Genomic DNA, 19,632 nt, shown 5'->3' with positions numbered 1-19,632 from the left:
CACTTCATAAGATGTGTCCCATTTGTTTGTTTGTTTTCATTCATTATTTTGAATTTTATTAACAATCAATTTCAATACTCGTAAGAATCAATAGACTTGTATAAAATATCTATTTTTATTAAGGATTATTAAAAAAAAAAAAAATTATTATATTTAATAAATATTCGATTGTTAGCTCGTTTAATCATTATCATGTATTTAAAATTTTGTAAAATTTTTGTACAACTAAAAACTTTTGTCCCAAAATCCCTTACTTATATGTTCAAATAACCCGGTAGAAAATGAGATTTTGGGACGAGTGTATACATATTCGCGCAGAATACTGTGCGCAATGCTACACCTTGTTACTTTCATCATGAGTAGCGCAATATTTAACATTAAAAAATGGTGTACATTGAAAATCACTATCTTTTTCTCTTGAAAACCTAACTTAATTTTTTTTTGTTAAACCATAAAATATAATATATTTTTTAATATATATTAAAATAACAGTAATAATTAAACAACTGGTTACTACTTACACAGACAAAATATTATTTACAAATTGTTTAAAATGCTGAAAGCAAATCATATCCCTATAGATTTGTCATAATTTTTTATATGAGTACAATTGTCTACCTCTCTTAGCATTGTCAGAATTCAATCACATGTTGATGCATTTCAGATATATTCCATTTTCAAAACTCACTGCACTCAATATAAAAACACCAATAAATATACTTAGACATGTGTAAATTTCAAACATTATTTATTATGTTGGATGTTTTTAAATACGTAAATATTTTATATTCATTAAAATCAGGTTATGGCTATCCAATCTCACATACTACATAATATTTGGTACAAAAAACATATCTATTTACAGAAAATCAGTGTGATTGACATATCAACCAACTGTCACATGACATTTTCAATAAAGGTGAACTGTGATTCAATGATTTCAATAGGGGAACATCTCCCCTATTGAAATATTTGAAGTAAAATCATCACAGCGATGCTTTCACTTCAAAGAAAAAAAATACAAACCCATAGTAAACTAACATCCAAAATATATAAATGATATTTATAATTTATTAGTAATTGTATTAACAAGTACTTACAAATAAATAATTGAACTAACTACTTCACTGGGCAAACCAGATTGGTTTGCTTGGCATTTCTCCCGCAACCACCCCATTCGGTCGCTCTAAAGCATAGACCGAATGTCTGTGCCACAAACGGCTACTGAGCCACGAAACAGTTTAGCGACCAGTGTCCTAACTAACTCCTAGAGCTAACCTAAAAGCGTGAGCGGAATAAGCGCGGTACCAGATACCACTCGCTTGAGTGGTATGTGGTACCACATTGACATTTTCCACTTGACATATATCACTAAAATAGGTAGGCGCACCTCGTCAACTACTAAAACATATATGACTATCAATAATTAAATTTATTTCGTCAAAGACAGCAATTCGCTGCCACGCCTAAGCCGCTGAATGCCAGTAAGTACCTGTCGACCATTAAAGGGCTTGGAGCCTTAATCTGCCTGGTAGCCCAGCCATATCTCTCAGTTAGCTCTTCAGCAAAAATAATTTCTTAAAAGTTAGTGATAATTTGATCATGGAATTTGTATTTCTATTTACCCCATAGGTGAACTAAGAGGAGTAATTTTAGCTGAGTTTTTTTATCAAGATCACAAAATACCAAAAATTTTCACTTCCTCTCCAAAAAATGATTTTATATAATTTTCTTTTTTAACTCCATCTTGCTTCAGAAAAGAAATTAATGACTGATTTTACAAGACTACCCAAAAAAAGTATCATGTATTTAGGAAGAAGTTCCACCATAGCAGCTCAACAGATTTAGATGTATGACTCCGCATTGGAATCCTTTTGTTACCAGGAGTGTCATAGGTTATATAAATACGTACATATGTATACAGTTGTAGAAGTTTGCTGGTAGAAGGATAAACTCTAATGAACTGTGAGCCTCTATCACTGTGTGAACTGGGTTTGAACTGAATTAATCAAATGAATAATATAATTAAATTTACTTCACATAAAATTAATTTAAAAACTTTCTGTTTAATAATAATTCCTGTGGGGACTGCGTGGCGAGGTGATATGAGCACCTCTTGCGAGGCTAGATCAATCATCACCAATGACTGTTAATAAATGGGGTGACTCTGGAGTGCTGTTTTGGGAGCTGCAATGGGGTGCTCTTATAATATCTTTGCAAACAATTGTCTGATTTTCAAAATTCAAACAAGGTATTTGTTAGTTAGGTTGAAGGCTAACTTTTGCATGTATAAAGTACACTCTAGATTTAACAGAACACAGTTTTTTGAAAATATTGTTATATCTTCACAACCAATCTAACAATTTTCAAAACTCAAATGGGGTATTTGCTAGTATAATACAAAATCACGATGGAACCAAACCAGAACAAATACTGATATACTCAGAATTGGCCCTTATTACATGACTGCCTAAAAAGATGTATTATGTGTTTAGGGTGTATATATGTATGTTTGTTCCCCTGCAGCAACTCAACAACTGAACTGATGTATGACCCCGTGTTGGAATCCTTACCGGGAATGTCACGGGCTATGTAAATATATATGTATTGATAAAATATTTTTTTTCACAATTTCAAATTTTTAATGCTCAAAACATACTTTGTTAAACAATAAATTCACTAAACTAGCTTAATAACCCTTCCCTGATAGGAAGGTCTGAAATTAAAAAAAAAATTGAAAAAAACATTTTTTATTTTAAAATCAATTTTAATTATTAAAAAATGTCTTTTTCCTGTTTAGCCTCTGGTAACTACCGTTTAGATAATACTTCAGAGGATGATATGTATGAGTGTGAATGAAGTGTAGTCTTGTACATTCTCAGTTCGACCATACCTGAGATGTGTGGTTAATTGAAACCCAAACACCAAAGAATACCAGTATCCACGATCTAGTATTCAAGTCTAATAAAAGTAGCTGGCTTTACTAGGACTTGAATGCTGGAACTCTCGACTTCCAAATCAGCTGATTTGGGAAGACGCGTTCACCACTAGACCAACACGGTGAGTAAATTAAAAAAAAAAAAAAAAAAAAATGTCTATTCAAGTTATTTGCATAACTTGATTGCATAGCCAGGAAATGCATGCAATCCATTGCTGGCTTTTTATATTGTTCAAGTTTGTTGAGATCTTGATTTTTTTTCTTACACAAAAAATGTTCATATGCTCTCTTTGTATGTTTGATCTATTGCTATGCCATGATTAGAAATATTTTATTTTGTTGTGACAAGTGCCTGAATGTGTTCTTGAAACTATGAGTTTGTATACAATTCTAACAAATTTTAGGTAAATTTTGAATTAGTATTTAAAATTAATTTTTGATTGATATCAAGAAAATTGAGTGATCTGTTTGCATTAATATTCTGTAATAAAAACCATTCTGTATGGCAGAATCTCGGGCTTTCATCTTGATGTCCCATTTTGAATCTTTGTCAGGCATGCCATTTTTTTCATATACTACAAATTTCTATTTTCATATACCCAAATACAACCTTCTGCGGGGAATTAATTTATCAACTGATAAAAAAAAAAGTGTATATTGGATAGTATTTTACTGGTAAATAAAAGGAACACATAGTACTGTCTTTCGTAAAGATATATAAACTCATTAACAGCAATACAAGTATTCTTTTTCTGCATGTTCCTCATAGTGAAATAGGTTGTGTTTTTGAAGTGTAGCAGAATTATTCTAGCTACATTTATATGTTAATTCCCCCACTAATTGACAATGATCAAATATTTGTTTCATAATCATAATGGCCATCCAATTTTAAGATTTTAGTACACTATTTAGGAGGGATTCCTATTTTTTAATTTTTGTGAATAACTATTTTTCATAGTTAATCTGTACACTGATGAGATATGTAGGTAATAATATGTTAATTAGAAATATGCAAACATATTTAGACCTTATTCAGTGTTAAAAATTATACATTTTTTATCATTTTAATACTATTCATTTGGAACTGTATGTTTTGGCAGACAAAGATTAAAAAACATAAAGGAATAACATGATTGCATATTACTATGATGAATTGAACTTTTCATCTAGAAGATCTCAGGTTCAAATCCCATTCAGGCTTGATATTATACATAAGTAAACGATTTTCCATTCTATATTCTTATATATATATTAGTTTTAAGCTTATAAGGTGACCATTTTTAATGTAATTTATTTGTAACAAATACAAAAGTTATAGGGCTAGGTACAGATATTATTAAAATATGAAATATAAATAAATTGGGCAATAATTACTGATTTCTTCTATTTTTCTAGTATATTACACTTTATGCATAGTAGATGACAAAGGTACAAAACTTGAAAATGCAGAGTACAATTGTGTTAGTTAATTGATCAATTTTGTACTGTAAAAATACTGGATGTACAGAATACAAAATAAATGCCTACTTATGAAATGAATGCATAGTAATTATAATACCTGCAACATTATCTAACCTAATGTGATACTATGAAATCAGCTACCTACTTATTTAAAATGTATTCAACTGTGCAGAATGATTCAGAAAATGGGATATTTTGAAAATTAAACACTATAATGAATAAGTTATATTAAATAAATTTACTTATACATCAAAATAGCCATTTATGAATAAATACACAAAATTTGTTTTTTGAAGATCATATCTTGCAGGTGAGCACCATCTCTGCAGTCTTGTAGTGGGCGAGTCAATTTGTTAGTCACCACCAGTTGCCAACAATTATGCCAGGATCCAAATTCTGAGGCGAGTGCCTCAGGAACTCATATGCATAATACGGGCAACAGTGCCCATAGGTATAGTAGCACTAGCTAGGATAGGACCCTAACCACCCGGCAATCACTCTGCTATAATACAACTTGCTGGAAGGATGTGGCGATTGACTTAATGGGTCCATATCCAGAAACGGAACGAGGCAACAGACCTCTGTTTTCCTGTTTTTCCTAGGTAGAGCTAGGCCCGTTGCTCGAGCAACTGGAGGAGAAAGCTGTTTAGAGGAAGAACTGTTTTGCCGATGGAGGTATCCTGCAGCCCTCCTGACAGATAATGGGACTGTATTTACAAGATGTAGTGGAAGAAGTTATGCCGCTGCAGTCACATTGCACACTGGACTCCCTTCTACCATCCACGGCACGTCGTAATGAGGAGGTGAAGAAGACACTGAGGATATCTCAATGTCTTCTTCAATCAAGATTGGGCCTTGCGTCTTGGCAGGTTAGATGGGATGAATCCCCCCACAGGTTGCTACACGCACAGTATATTTCCTATAGTGTCTGATTTAGGTGCAATTAGATGGGTTTCCTCCAACTGGTATAACACACAGTTTCTCTCCAGGCATGGCGCCTTTAGGGCGAGTTTGGATAGGTTTTGTTTGGTGGATTTGGGTCAATGCCTGGATTGTGGGACTAATGATACAGTGGACCCATGTCCTCTATGTCTGTTCCTGATATGAGGTCGAATGTTCACGAGCTGTTAGGAAACTTGAGAGAATACATCCCTTTCTGGATCTCCGAATTAACTGGAAGATCCGCGAGGAGTGGTCTATAAGTGGCTGGTTTTCTTCACACCCTTGCGGTATGTAGGTCTGCAGAGTGAGTTTAATCAAGGTATTTGATCATGGTAGGATCCTGGGTGGCTAGAGGTCGAGCCTAGGCATTAGATTGGTTGGAGGTAGGCGCATTGGCATTGTGCCATGGTTATATTGGTATCATTTGTGATTCAATTTGGGGTTCCCATTGGTAGGGGTGGCCGCACTGCTGGGATATGGCTGGGGGCGTGGCAGTGTCCCTGATAGTGACTGACTATGCCCCCTAGTTAGGTAATCTAATTTGGCCAATTTATTGGGTGTAGGTCTGAATTTCTATGTTGCATAAAACATAATTTTGATTGGTATGAGTGTAGCACTTATTAGACTTATGACTCGTTTGTTTTCTGAGGCACTGACAGTCATGAACGGTGTTGTCAAATTTAGACTAGGCGCGGGGTCCACGCTTCTGTGGACCCCAGTTAGGCGTGGTCTCGGTTAGTTAATTTGAGGGAATCATGTAAGGTTGGATGTGAAGATGTCCGTATGAGGCCTATGTGAAGGCAAAATTTGAATTGTATTTTACTGATGTAAATGTCTGCCGAGGGTTTTACATCGGTGGCACCCAACCAAGGCCTGGCTGATGACTGTGAGATGCAATCAGAGGGTTTAAAGACACTTCCGGTAAAGCCCCTCAGGACTCTGAATGGAGGGGGTGATGTGGCGATCGGTAATGTCACAAGGTGGGTGTCTTTCCCTAGGGGGTTGGGATGAGGATATCTCTCGAGCAGGATGTCTAACACATAACCTGGTATAAGGGTGTGACGTGACTGCCGCGACCCAACTGCCGCTGAGGGTAAGCTCGGTCAGATTCCAATGGACGAGCCCCTACTCCCCTATTATAGGCGAGCCAACATCACTGGAGACTACATTCCGGATCCAACAGTCCTTCTCAGGGCTGCCTCACAAAACGCACAAATGACCATTTTGAAGGACATCACTCAAAATGCCTTATAAATTTTCCGGTGAATACACAGAACAAAAGAATACACAGACAAAATTTTTTTTATTATGGGTTCTACAATAGAAACGCAAGAGCTGTACAGCAAGGATATCTTTACAACTTTTTGAATAGAATTCCAGGCCACAGAACTTGCTTTGGTATTTTCGGTGCTTACAAACCATTGGATCATTGCAATCTTCTTCATATACTGCTGAATGAAAAGAAAAATATCCTAACAGGGAAGAAGGAAATGTAATTTAGGATATTGAACTGAGCCCAGACATCAGTACCAGAAGAATGTCTTACCACACTGGTTGTGTTCTTAACACAAAGTATGACGAATGTTTAGAAAAGATATACTTTTAATAAACCTTTTAATCTACAAAAGGTACAACATTTATTTCCTAGAGATCTTCCTGTATATTAAAATTTTTGTTACAGGATTCTGGACATTGGTAATAATGTAGATTTTATATTGTTTACCAATGAAACCCCATTTACTCAAAGTGATATTTTTAATTAAAAAAAGTAACAAATGAAGTCATGAAAATCATACAGCACCGTCAAAACTGGATACAAACACAGGTTCTACATAATGTTTGGTGCAGTATATAGTTAAAAAAATATTGGAACCATTTATTTTCAATGAGTTTGTTTCAAGTGCTTCTTCATACTTAGGAAAAATTTGGCAGATGTTCTTCAAATAATAATAAGGCAGAAGATTTTTAACATGATGTGGCAACTCCACACTTTTTTTCTAGCAGTTAGACAACGCTTTTAAACAAATGGATTGAGCATGGTGGCCTTATCGACTAGCTCCAAGGTTGCCTCACCTAACACCTCATTTTATTTAATAAAATGAAACGTAAAAGTAAGAAAACCTAACCTTAATTTCTTAGATAAACAGTGTTGACAACTTCAAAAATTACTCATGTTTCACCTGTAAAATTTAAAAAAAAAAAAAAAAAATAAATACACAAAATGTACACGTATATTATTTATTAATAACATAAATATTTGTTAAAAAAAAGATAAATAATTAGTAAAATAAATTAATAAATATTAACAAAAATATAAGAATCAAAAATTCTATTACTTGTACCCTTTGTTTGATTAAAGGTAAACAAAAATAAAATCTACAGAAAAGCTCTAAGTAATACTAACAAAATGTATTTTTGTATTATCTTTATTCGCCTCATTTTATTTATTTTTTCTAAATTGATATCTTTTTCATTTATACAGCAATTAGTATAATAGTTTTAATAACAGATATTTAAAATCAAATGAATTTATGATTATTTGATTTGAAATAATCATATATTGCCAACCAATAATTTTTTTTCTTTTTAACATGTCAACCAGTTAACAGCTTTTGGGTAAGTCCTTGTAAAAATATAAAAAAAATATATTAAACACAATTTTTTTATTAACCTACATCATATTTAAATCATCACAGATGATTTTATAGTTATTTTGAGTTCCAAGACTTAAAAACAATCATTATTTTCTAACTACCATTTCATAACATTGAATTTGATAAACAAGAATCAATTTGACATGATACTTTATATTTGAAATATAAATGAGAGAAAATCATGTGATTTTTCTTAAAAATTAAAAAAAAAAGAAATCAACTGAATTGGGATAATACAAAAATACCAAAAACAATAAATAAAAATAATATTAATTACAAATGGAGACTCCTAACTTCCAAAGTTAAATACAAAAAAAGATTATAAAATAAAAAAAATTACAACATTTTATCATTTATAATGTTAATATAAAATGCATAAATACAAGTAATAATTTAAATTAATATAAATTACTAGTAATTAATAAAGATAAAATCCTGACTATCCAACTTACAGATATCTAACACAAGCAAAAATGGATAAATTACATATTTCATACATCACTTCTTTAGAATATTTTAGTAACAAATATACCTGGCTGTAAAAATTATACCAGTAGTTTATATGTTCAGATAAAATTTATAAACTAAATGAAATGATTGACCAGTATAATTACGGTGCTACATTATTATTATTATGAAAGCGTAAGTTGTCTTGGCTAAAAGTTGTATTTTAAAAACCACTCTGGGAAAAAAGTAGTTTTACACTATATTAAAAATTATTTTTTGTTGGTTCCTGAATCAAACAAATTAAAATTGCTGGCAATTTAGGTAATTTGTTAAAAAACAATACAGTTATCTCATACTGTTCTACAGTGAAACAACTGTACAGAAAAGTATACTATACTAATGTTATCTAATGTTTGATTCTGGCCGTTGAAGTACTGCTGTCTCTCTCTCTCTCTCTCTAAATGAAATGCTGGAAAGGTATTGGCTCTCATCATCAATAATACAAAACAGAGTACTAATAATACAAGTACTATTACTGCCAGAAATTACATTAGTCTGTACATATAACTGTAGATTTTCTACATAGTATTTTTATATACTGTAGAATGTGTATAATATTTTTCAAGAACCATTAGTTAATTGTTGGTTTTAATTACTTTTGTCGTGCAATGACTTCAAAAAGAGGTAGGCCTGTCACTCTATTTGTGATAAGGCAGTTTTCAGTCAGGGCGTAATTGTTCATAGCCAAGTATGGGAAATGGCTCTTTAACTGTGCAGAATGGTTCATCCAAATTATCAACACTGAGTTAAGAACGACCAAGAGGTTCTCCAGTAACTGATTTAGATATGTTTACAGCTGTTTTCATTTGCAGACACATTTACAATTAGTACTCAAAGAATGAATATCCAACAACTAAGAAGCTATTATATTCTCTTCGGTAGGTTGAGTTATTTTACGGAAAGTACACATTTTTACTAAAAGTGTTGCATAATATTGTTGCTCGTAGTAGTATTTCTGAAGCAAATGAAGACTGTTAATTTTAATGAAATGCTTTGATTAGACAAAACTTTGGCTAATGCTAACCACTAAAAACCCAAAAGCATGAACTGATGAAACTCTTGACGATACTATGCCTGTGTCTACCGGTTAAGGTAGAAGATTCGTTTTCTATCATGCAGTAACAGTTGATAGGTTTGTAAATGAAGCGCTATTAATGTTCAAATAAAATAAACCGAACAACTACCATGAGGATGAAACATTCCCAAAAATAAATGAGGTTTATAGAAGAAAAATACATCTGCTAAACAAAAGGCTTATCAGTGGGAGATCAGGATGCCTTGCTGTAAATGCTTATATAGGATATACATAACCAATACTCCAGCCAATTTGTTAACACCGAGTACGGCTTAAAACAATTATCACAGTGAAATTTCATAAACAATTCATGTGTTTCTGTAGAGTTTCAGGCTAATATATTATTCCTGTACATCACTAAATCATAAGAATGACAAAAATTATGACAAGTTAATAAGTTATATGATGTTTAACACAAACAAAAATTTACACACAGTTAATGACGGCACAACAAATTAAATTTAAAGTGATATGGCATACATAAGTTTTACTTCATATAGTGGTAACAACTACACATTAATCAAATTTTTATAGCCATACAACTGTAAAGTTAGATTATTTTTTTGAACAAACCTTGGATAATACCTTATACTAATTTTAATTAAAAAAATAATTCACAATGTAATAATCAGAATAGTTATTCAAATGAAAAAAAACATTCTTCAGCTTAAAAAACTTTTTTAATTAAATAAGTATAAATCTTATCAGAAGGAAACTTTCTGTATTCAGTAAATAAACTTATGATTCTTTGTAAAAGTAATTAATTAAAATTATATTTAAAAATTATTGTTAATTATTTTTTATTCCTAAATGAATTTTCTTATTCCTTTAATATTGTTTTCTTATTGGTTATTCCTTTAATTCAAAGACCTTTTGGACTTTGATATGAGAAATATCAATTTTTATTACATATATAACTTCAACATATAAATTTTTAAATGTGGAAAAGTTTTAGTTGAATTAAAAACAATAGAATTATTTAATTGTTCTAATTTTTACTCATTTTCTATTTATATTTGTCAGTATCCATATTTCTGCAAGATTTATCAATTTTTTTACTTAATTACTCATGTTTAAGTTGGATAATCGAGACTCTGCTGTACATTGAAATTCTTTGACTCTAAGACACTATATTTTTTTAATTTAATTTTTTATTTGAATGGGTTGTTTTATTTTATAATAATTCATACATCATGAATTATAAGTAAATATGAAAAAAATAAAATATTTTTATTATTGTTTAAGTAGCTGAACGAGTGAAAAATTCAATGACTAACCTTAAAAAAAAAATTGAAGGGCTTGACGTAATAACATGGTAACCCACACTTTGTGCAAATTCTAAGTATTTTAACCATGCTGTACTGTTGATATCAACATTTATGGAACACTACTAAGTAGTTTGCTGGAAGCTCTACAGCTGGCAGAGTAAGGCATGTTATGATATCCCACACCCACCTGATTCACAATGCATAAACTGGTAACCCTTAAAACCACGTAGTTATAATGGAAAGTTTGAGTAGTGTTGTGTGACAAAAAGACGTAGAAGAACCCTTCTTGATCTAATATTAATGACTTCTTTGATTGGATGCACTATTTGAAGATTCTGGAAGCGATTATAATCCAGGAAGGGAAGAAGATAGCGAGTTGTAAGAGGTAAATGTGAATTGGTAAATTATGTTTACATACTTTCAACATGTACACAAATATTATGTTTTTAGGTTATGTTGATTACCATGTTTTGAACTCTAGGAAATAAAATATAGTTTTAAATAAAGTTCTGGACATTAAATGTGATTTAACATAGTTGTTAAGATGCTTCTACATGCAATAATGGCATATTCATAACCATTTGGGCATCCAATGTACCGAACACAAAAACGTGTGGCTTACCATGTTCTGCACTTTTCTATAACCAGCCAATGTGGATCACATATCCATTTTTTTAGTTAAATGCTGAGAAAAAATTGCAGAACATGGAAGTAATGCGACTGCAAATAGCTCTTATCTTCACACTGAAGAAGAAAAGACCTGCACTAAGGGCTGTTATAGAGTTGGAAAAGGTACAGGAGGGGATTACACAACTTGGGCCTAATACACGGCCTTTAAAGGAAAAGAAACCATGGCTTGGGGACTTTTAAACAAAAGAGATATTGTGACGACTGCAAATGTCCTATAAAGTGTTATGAAAGGCTTGGGAAAGAAAATAGGGAAAAACAATTAGTGAGTGTTGGAAGTACAGAAGCTTTGATCTCCAAAACTCTTATTTGCATGAACGAATCAAAATTTTTACAATAAAGCACAGAAACACCAAGAATGATGAGAATAGAAGGAATAATACTGTGTCTTAAACAATATTAATCAATTCTGTTGAAGTAAACGTTCGTATTAAGGCATTTCTTAACATTCATGGGCAAAAAAAGTCAAGAGGATGAGTAGAACTGCTAATAAAAAAAATGTCGGAGATTTGAGTACTTCATTAGATAACAGGGAACTTTGTGATAACAGAGCGAATAAATATACTTTAGAACAAACTAACTTTGTTCTTGCCCACGTAAATGGAATTTCTAAATTCCAAAGTGGGAAGAAGAACCCAGACAAAGTTTATTTCGATCATGAGTACTCTTTTGCAAACATATATGATAATTACTGTGAAAAATTTTGCAAAGAATGTAATGTAAAGCCTTGTATCTTCTGACAAGTATAGAAGTATGCTGAGGAAACTCAACATTGCTTTCAAAAAGCCCAAAACTGACTCATGCAATGCTTTGCATATAAAAATAAAACAATGAAGAATGGATAATGATTCAAGCCACTTCAAAAGTTCTTATCTGAACAAGAATTACACCACAGGAAAGCAAAGGCTGGATTAGAAATAATAAAAACTTTTAGGAAAGATGCCAGAGAGGATGGTTTTTATATGTTTATACTTTTGATTTGCAGTAAGCCTTGCCCCTTCCTAAGTTAAACACAGGCCCTGCATTTTACTGCTGAAACCTATGGGGGTATAACATAAGCTTACATGACTGCAAAACTGAGAGGGGGCTACTTTTATTTTTGGGATTAGTTTACAGCAGGACGTGGCTCCAAAGAAATTGGCAGTTGCCTAAAAACACACTCTAAGAAATATGATTAACGGTGAGAAGCTGGTTTTAATAAGTGACAAAGGTGGCAGCCAAATCAAGAATTGGTCTAAGGTATCACTTTGGTCATATTTAGTAGCAACAGGGCGATTAAAAACATTATCTCACTATTTTCCAATATCAAGTCATACCTTGTTTCCAAATGATTTTCCAGGATTTTGGCATAGAGAACTATGTCGGAAGGCATGGGGCAAGATGTTTATACTCCTGAACAACGGGTAGGCTTTACACAAAACTCCTGTTATAAAAATAAATTCATTGTTACCTATATGAAAAGAGAAGATTTCTATAGTATTTCGATCTACAATCAAAGTGTTTACTTTCAGAATTAAAGATGAAGAGAAGCAACCAATAGAGTTTGCAAAAGCTGTAAATTTTCATCTGAAAAACCTATGAAGGTTAAGAAAGACATAGCTACACCTCTAAAGAAATGAAAGTAAGTCTGTGCCTCAAGAGGAAAACAAGTACTTGTCAGTTCATCATTGTTCCCTTAGAAGCATCAAAAAGAAAAACTTATGTCTCAAGGATGAAATACATTACCCACTTAAAAACTAGATTCTGAATGTATTCTGGGAAACTATTTCAAGGTCATAGACCTGAAAAAGAGTTGAATGAAGATCCATTAGAAAATGTTTAAATGCGATTTGATTTGACAGTTGCTTTGCAACCCTGTATTAACATTTGGACAAAATCTGAAAATCGTACATTTAACAGTTATTTGTAGAACATAAAACCTCATTTTGCCAACAATTTAGATTCAGTAGGTTACCATGTTATTATTCCCAGCCCTTCAATTATTTAAGGCAAGATTTTGAAATATTAATTTTTCCATAAACTTTTACTGATGATGGATTTTGGCAATAATAAGAAAGAAGTTTATTCAAAATTAATGAATAAGTTTCAGCTGTATGGTAGCAAATTCTTTCATTTGGAAGCATACAGTGTTTTATTATTTAATGGATGAACTAAATAGCATGGAAGACAATGTTTTACGGAAGAAGTACCATAATTAATGAATAATCTTAAAAAAATAGAAAAAGAGAAGCCCATGAGTTAATTATTAAATTAAATGTATTATAATTATATTAACATTAAAATAACACTAATAATAATAATAATACAAAAGAAATTTGGATTATCAAATAATCTGGATAATTAATTGAAAGATACATGTTATTTTATAAGTTACCAGATGAGGCCAAAAATTTCCTTTTATTAAAACTGTTAAAAATTGAATAAAACAAACCTAAATGCTGAAATAAACAAAATTTTTCATACTTTTTAATTTTATCTTTTAGAAGTTGACAACAAATTACAAAAAAAAAAACAACTGTTTAACTTAACTAAACGACTAATCAATTTGGCAAAACATTATTTATTAATGAAGAACTGAAAAAGTTCCTATAATGGATACAACAATGGAATTCGATAGTTTTCAAACAGTTGTGACAGCCAATCCTCTGAAGTGAAGAGAGAATGTGATGCTTGATGGAACCATCCATAACATAGTTTGTGTTCAGTACTATATGGTAAGCAACAAAATATCTGTGAGAATGCATACAGATCAGCAGCCAAGTCTCATGAGTTTTATCTTATATAAGCAAACATTACATAAGTTTATACAATATTATAATCTTATATAATTTTATCTACATGAAAGGTGCGATCAAAAAGTTCTATGTATGCTATAATGAGCACTGAACTGAAATTAATCTTTAGTTCAGGAAACCACAAAAACTCAGTAAGATTCTTTTCCATAGACAGGATGTAGTAATCTTAAGCATAACGCTCATGGTAGCTCAACTTACACAATCTCAGATCATGGTATCCATCATTACTTGTATTATTTCTTAAAATGTCCATTATATTTACAATTTTCTATCTAAGAAGAAGATTTACCCAAGAATTTAAAGTAAATAGACATGGAAGAATTTCTTAGTTAAATGTTATTTCGAGATGTAATCAACATGAGTAATGTTAGTGATCAATTTGTAGTTATTATACGAATAGTATGTACTCAGGGAATGTTGAGAGTTACAGCAGTAATTATTCAAAGTTTAACTCATTCTTTTAGGCATCATACATATGATGTCTAACATATGTTTCTTTAAACATATCCGACTGAATGTTTGACATATCTTACAGTGCAAAATCAAATTTCACCTGTATACTATTCACTTTGTTTATAAACTTTTCGATGCCAATAAAGAAGTGCAATTAGAATTCTTATGAATCCTGAATAAAATTTAGTTGAAGTCTAAAATTTAATAAAATTATGAATATTTCTTGACAGCACTATATAACTTTTCAAAATGTTTTTTTTTGAAAAAAATTATTTATTAAACCTAATGGAGTCAGAGCAAAAGAGTAAAAACATATATTTCAACTTTAGGGAGATTGATTTTTTGGAAAAAAATTTTTTGAGATTATTTATGTATTCATTGTAAGCAACAAATTTTCTTTAATAAAGTTTTCTCTAAAATGCATCAAAAGAAAATCAAAATTGTTTTTTTTTTTTTGCGATATGTCTTCAATCCATTAATGAATTTTGAAAAGAATTAATACTATCAATGCCCCATATATATAGAAATTTTTGAGCCAATTTGAAAAAAAATCAGCTTGGTTAAACCTAGGATATAGGGCCAAAAGCAGTAACACATACATGTACATACATTTTTTTTGGGTTTAGATGAACTAGTTGGACCCAAAAACATAAAGATTTGCAAAAAAACCTGATACTCCATTTTTGACAAGATCCTTTAATCTACCCTTTATTCTATATATATTTACCCTTTATTCTATATATATATTCTTTACTAGGAAAGTAAAGCTATACAAAATTTTTTAGTATGGAATCAAAAGTGTCTTAGAATCTAATAAATGCAATTTATATATAGAATTATAAATATTATATATATAAAATAAGTTATATTTAATTATAAAGTATATATATATATAATAAATTATCGGTGGGATAACAATTACATTTTTTTCTCATAACAAAATAACAAAACATACATAAAACACAACACTACGTTATTATGCAACAATAATGAATAAATAAAAATTATCAATCAACAATTATAACATGTTAAGAATAGTTCTTTAAAAATTAAATGTATAGTAAAAGCTGTTATACTTAAAAGCTAATGTTATTAAAAATAAAACAAGATGTAAAAACGAAAAATTAACAAGTAACTTATGAATAATAAAATTTACTATGGCATTATTTATTAATAATTATTTGTATAAATGAGATGAGTACATAAACGTAATGAACAGTATGCAATTTATCAGGGTAAAGCAACAACATACTAATAAATACTTAATATTATCAATTATTTTATCAAAAAATTAAAAAAAATATAAACTTTCAGCAACTTTTATAAAGGCAATAGCAAATTCAACAGGAAAAATAAAATATTGTATTCAGTCATTAAAAATTATCTGTCACACTGATGAATCAATTACTGGCCATAGTCATGAGTAGGAAATACATTTCTGTGTTGTCTTGAGATTATTTTTTAAATGGACTATGTGATTGAAAAAATGGTTAAATATATTTAAAATTATATTTTTCTTTAATATATAATAAAATATTTTTTCAAATACACTTAAATATTTTATTTAGAATATGTTTAAGTTTAATAATTTGCTATGAATTAGTTGAACAAGTTTTTTACTATGAATTAATTGACAGTGTTCAGTGATCCATTTTTTGCTTTCTGAAGGTGAAAAACCAGTTAATATTTAATCTTGTATGACCAAACAATACGGATAAAGTTGTGTGAACTGCAAAAATTTTTATACGGGGGTAGAAAAATATAAACAGTCAAATTTCAGCAAATTATGAGCACCATTCTGAACGACCGACTGAAGTTGAAAAATTACAAGTAAGTATCAGTACAGTACATTATCACCAACAAGCTCATAAAGCTAATGTAAAATAAGTGCAAAAAAGATTCCAAGAAAATTGGCAAACACCAAAAGGAGACATGGCATGTGCACAGAGCTGAAACAAAGGTATCGGCAGGTAGATGTTGCTTTTTTGCACTGTATTCTAACCTGTGATGGCCTCACCATTATAAACTGAAATCGAAAAGACAGAGCTTGAAGTGGAAGTGCATAAGTTCACCTGTCAAGAATAAATTCTGAACCAATTATCAGCAGGAAAAATCAGGATGACATGTTTTTGGGATGTTTAAGGGCTGATTTTCATCTCGGCACAAAGGCATCATTTTACTTCCTGATAAAAATCCACCTTATACAGTTCAGGTAACACTAGAAGTCAAAAAATTGCATTGGGAAGTCCTATCTCAGCCCCAATGGATTTTCACTTGATTGGTTTGATTTTTCACTCAAGGAGACGCTATGCAAAATTCCGATGATGACATCAAAAAGAATGTGCCAAATTGGGACCAACGAGACAAAGATTTCTTTGCAGTATGCATAAATAGCCTGACTCACAGATTGGACAAGTTTAATGTTGCTTGAGATTATGTTGAAAAGTGAAAAAAGTTACACTGATTAAATAAAATGTTTTAATTCCAGAACAGTTTGTATCTTTAATTAATGAATGACCCTAGTACATTGAAAGCAGAAGCTGTTTTCAATATAAAATCAGACAGGTAAAGCAATTATTTAATAGTTCACTTTCCTATATATAGTTTTTGTTTTTTATCTTCTAAAAATATAATAATTTGTCATCTAGACCAAAGCTGGACTGCATAATTTTCATAAATTTTAATTTTATATTGCTCGAGTAATATTAATCAAAATTTTATTTCGATTACTGAAAATTATTCACTGGTTCTGGATAAAAAAGAAAAATGGATCTCTTATGACCAGAAAATTCCACAACAGGAATATTTCAGGAAGTGGTATGCTGAAAATCAATGTGTATGAAACATGGTAAAATTTTAGACAAGATGAAATTTAGTTTGATCCAACATAATGGACAGATGATCTTTGCAAAACCTCATCCCTTTTCTAATTAATGGTTTCTTCCTCCCCATTACTGTTTTTATGGGTTTAAATCTATACTGCCAAATTCTTTATTCTGGGAATATGCCAGGACCTTGAAGATACAAGAAGCGTATCACTGTTATCTAATAGGGGCGGAGTGATTATCTTAAGAGACCGATGGTTGAATGATAACTTTAATCATAAAAATACTTATTACATAAAACTGGATCTCCTTTATCGCCCTAAAGAACAATTTTAATGTATTTTATGTTGTTTTTTGGCGGCTGATCAAAAAACAGAATAGTAGTGGTACCTGCCTTTCATTCAGAAGTTCTGGGTTTGAGTCCTGAAATTGTTTTTGGGAAATATTTTACCTAACCTTTAACTTAACCTTTCAACATCAGGTTCCTTTCATTAACCTTTCACTTCTCACTTGTGATTCTAGAGAATTTGTAAAGTGAAGTGATGTTAAAAAAAAACAACGTTCTTTGCATATTTGATCTGTGTTGTAAAGATCATTTTAACTTTTCATAGTGCACTGTTAAATTATGCACAATGTTTCTCGAATAGTAATTTTGAAAAGTAAACAGTTGCAACCAAGATTATTAACAAAATCACCTACAAAGTTATCGCATCCTTAATTCTCAGTTACTCTAAAATATTAGAAATGTATAATCTGAAAAGTAAAAAAAAAATCTTTAAAAACAGAACAAATTTTCAATCCTTGCTTTTCATAAATCAAAGCGTGAAAAGTGAAGCTTTATATAAAACACACACTATGCTCTTAAAAAAGTAGGCTCCAGGTCAGATAGGTATTTTTCACTTGCTACAAAATTCATTAACATCATTCAATTCTAATGGGCAAAAATTAGAAAAAAATTTCTTTGCAAAAGTTTGCATTATACAATAATATGACAGAAGTTTTTATAAAAAAAAATTATTCTAAATGTTGAACATTTATTTTCTGCAATAAATCTTTGTTAAAAAAAAACTATTAACCATTTATAATTAGATATTTATAAACACATAATACATTTCTCAAAATTTTTTATAAATACTTCAAAGATTTCTTTTCAGTCATATTTATTTTTAGCTTCTGGGACCATCGTTACATATTGCTTCAGAGGATAAGATGAAATGGCAATCTTGTATTATGTGAAAAAGCCATGTCTGATCGGGATTCAAAGCCGTGATCTCCTAATGAAAGGCCGAAAAACTACCCCTTGCGCCACAGCGGCAGTCTCTTTGGTTATATCTAAATTTATTGAACTGCTTCTAAAAAAAACTGATGTAAACTGGGTACCACTTTATGTTCGACCAGACATCACATTACAGATCAAAAACATCAAACAACTTGTACTATACATTTAATATATCAAATAATAATAATAATAATTTATGAAAAATTATTACTAAATCTATTATTTTTTTAATCACGTTTTTGTAATATTTTTTTTTTTACTTTGATTGATCAAACAGTACAGGCACTATTACAAATTATATGAACACTTATATAATTATTCAAGGTTAATAGTTATATAATTATAATTCAAGGTGAAAAAAAGATATATTTTACATATAAATAAAACTATTAAAATAATGCTAAAGAAATTATAATGAGTAACAGCGATAGATCTTATCATTGTTTAATTCTTGATCTCTCTTTTTCAATATATAATGTTTTTTTTACAGATAAAAAAGACAATGTTACTTATTCATTAACATGTAAATCAACCCTACATTCCCAAACATCAATACGTTAAGTAAGTAACTATTATTGTACATAATTAAATTATTATCTGTTAGGCTATACCTGTTTATGGTTTAATTCGAAGTAAGATATTGTAACAAGGCCGGTGTAATGAATCTGAGTAACGGATTCCAACCAATTATGAAGAAAGTAATAAAAAATATAATAATGGGCCGAATCCAGAATAGTAATCCTATGTT

Source organism: Lycorma delicatula, chromosome 13 (genome assembly GCF_047948215.1).
Source record: "Lycorma delicatula isolate Av1 chromosome 13, ASM4794821v1, whole genome shotgun sequence".
NCBI classification, from domain to species: domain Eukaryota; kingdom Metazoa; phylum Arthropoda; class Insecta; order Hemiptera; family Fulgoridae; genus Lycorma; species Lycorma delicatula.
The sequence above is the reverse complement of the archived record's forward strand: the minus strand, read 5'-3'. Positions refer to the sequence as shown.